Source organism: Echinops telfairi, unplaced genomic scaffold (assembly GCF_000313985.2).
Source record: "Echinops telfairi isolate 266 unplaced genomic scaffold, ASM31398v2 ScPeMD7_7456;HRSCAF=8494, whole genome shotgun sequence".
NCBI classification, from domain to species: Eukaryota; Metazoa; Chordata; class Mammalia; order Afrosoricida; family Tenrecidae; genus Echinops; species Echinops telfairi.
The window spans coordinates 104707-107740 of NW_022111356.1; positions in this window are offsets into that span (position 1 = coordinate 104707).

The window sequence follows — 3034 nt, forward strand, 5'->3', positions numbered from 1 at the left end:
TAGTTTCATACACCTTATTTGCATGGCCTTAAAAGAGGATACAAAGTCCATATAAAAGCAATCCATCACTTGATACAAAGTCCATATAAAAGCAATCCATCACTCCACACTGGTTCAGAAGCATATTCATTCACTTTCAAGTATATACATATATATGTATATGTATATATATGTATGTATATGTATATATGTATATATATATATATATATAATTTTTCTGCTGAGATATATCAACTAGTTTTGGAATTTTATTGTCTGGGATCATTTAAATGATGATTTCACTAACTTTCATATTTTTTTTATACATGTATACACACACAACTCTCACTATACTTTTCATTTCACATTATACCGTCAAAGCAATAAAACAGGAAGTCGATGTTCAGTTCGGTAGGTGGTAACACATATCTAGCTAACACCTGAAATGTGATTAATATAAACAAAAAACGACTGTAAATTTTAAGGTTTGTATTTTAAAATATTTGTATTTTAAAATCGTCAAAAATTAGTGCCATCAAGTTATTGCTAATCTATTTAGGAATAAAAACTCAGAAAAAGTTAAGGAATTTTTAATAACTTGTGGGGAGATATGTATTTATGGTGTAGCTTAATTATTTGAGTAATCCAAAATGGAATAAAATTGCAATCAGCATAAAGGTGGTTACTATAAGGTGGAGGACAGATGTACACTACCATTCTCCAACTCCTTCACCATTTCTAAACCCAACAGTTCCCTGTACTTCACTCCATGCTCAACTGGGTTTGACAACTATCCACTAGTGGTACAGACTCACACCACAATCACAGGTACATGGTTAATTGGAGGCTGGAAACAGGTTATACATTGGAATGAAAATAAATTTGGAATCAGGGGCTCAAGTGGGAAGAGAATACTTTGAAATGATGATGGCGGCATATGTGCAAATGTGCTTGACGCATTAGAGGAACGTATGGACTATAATAAGAGATGTAAGAGTCCCCAATAAAAGTTTTTTTTTTTTTTTAAGAAAAAAATTAATTTGGAAGTAGCAAGATACAAAGTGTATGTAGTTGGCCAACCAGGGGAGCTTTCAATGCAGATAAACCTTGGAACAGAAATAATCCCTGTGGATACAATTCTTGATCTGCGCCTTGGACAGTTCTCTACCAGTGGGTTCTCTCTGATGCTCACTGGTCTAACTCCAGGTCAGTACAGCAGTTTTGCCATGTGGTCTCTCCAATATCAACCTCTCTACTGCTATGTGACTTTGCTCACAGGCAGTGGATAGCAGATTTCTCAGACCTTACCTGCTATCTACATTGGGTACCTCAGGTGCCAGAATCCCTGCCATCAGATTCTCTGCTACTAACTGGCCTGTAAGATCTAGTTAGACCTCTCCACTGTACTGCCTCTTGACTAATGACCTTTCTGTAATCATGGGATCTGATCCTAAACAATTAAGTTTACAGACACTATATCACATTTGTGACCATTCTTCTTACACGTGGCTCTGATTTATGGTCAACCTTCTTCCCAACCAGCATGTCTTCTGTCATCCAAATGACTCAACGGCAACCAACTCCCATTTGTTGTTGTTACCTGCCATCCAGTTGCTTACGACTGATAACAAACTATACAAAACAGAACAAAACATGGCACGGTCCGTGCTTTCTTTACAATTGTTCCCATGCTTAAGTCCATTGTTGCAGACACTGTCAGTCCAGTTCCTTAAAGACCTTATTTTTTTCCATACCCCTTCACCTCGCTCCAACTTAGATAGTTTGTCCTTTTAGCAATCCCCGGTACCTTCAACTGTCTTCTTCAGGACCACAATTCAAATGGATCTAGTTTTTTTTGTCTTCCTTACTCAATGTCAAACTTTTAAACTCATATGCAAATCATTCTTCAGGCACTAGGTTAAAATTCCACCCTTGGGCACTGAAGGTTGTCAGTTCTCTTCAGCAGAATTCTAGGTCTCTTGGGAAAGCAGAGCTGTGGTCTAAAGATGCTATTACTGTGTGTTCTCCTGTGCCAGGTGATATTTCCCCAAGGTAGGAGATTCAGCTATCTGACCTATGTATATAGGGATGGTTGTAACTGCATGTGATTGACAGAGACCAATTATCTTTATTCACAGGAGGGCAGCTTCAGGAGTCTGGGCTAGGACTGGTAAAGCCCTCCCAGAAGCAGTCCCTCACCTGCACTCTCAGTTTTCCCCATCACCAGTGTTTCCTGCTGGAACTGGATTTGCCAGACCTCAGAGAAGGGACCCCAGTGGATGTGAGCAATATGCTATGAGGGTAGTACAAATTATACCCCTCCTTCCAAAGCCGACTCTCCTTCACCAGAGACACATCGAAGAATCAATTCTCCCTGCAGCTGAGCTCCATGACTTCTGAGGACACGGCCGTGTATTACTGTGCAAGGAGCACAGTGAGGGGAAGTCAGTGTAAGCCCAGACACAAACCTCCCCTACAAGGGAGACGTGGGCAGCAGGGAGTGCGAAGGGCCCACTGAGCACAGACACAAAGCCATAGACAGGCACAGATGAATGACAGAGAGGATTTCGTGTTAGAATTAGGGCTTCTTCTTTTAGCTCTCAGCATCTCCAGGACAGTTTTTCTCTAAATTCCTCCTCACTGCAGGCTTGATAGGAGAAACTAGCATTCTCTGTTTGCAGTCCAAATATTAAAAGTGACTCTGATCATTCATTGTCATCCTATATGATACATTTTCCTTTTTGGCATACAGATTGTCATGGTTATTATCATTCTATCTGTTAATCAAAATTTGTTGAAGGGTCAGGTCTGTGGAGGTGTCTGTCTGCGTTGCTCCCTGTGCACTGTGGGTAGTGATTGATTTTCTATATGTCTGAGATAAGTAATGTGGTGACATCTGGGGCTAAACTTGTGACATGTCGTTAGTGATGCTTGCTACTCATTGTCTCGATTTATGCAGAAACAGGTGTTCCAGACATAGAGAGAGCCCTAACATTGGGAAGAGGGGAGCTGTAATGACCTGTCTGGTTGGAGGTGTCATTCTTGAGATTACTAT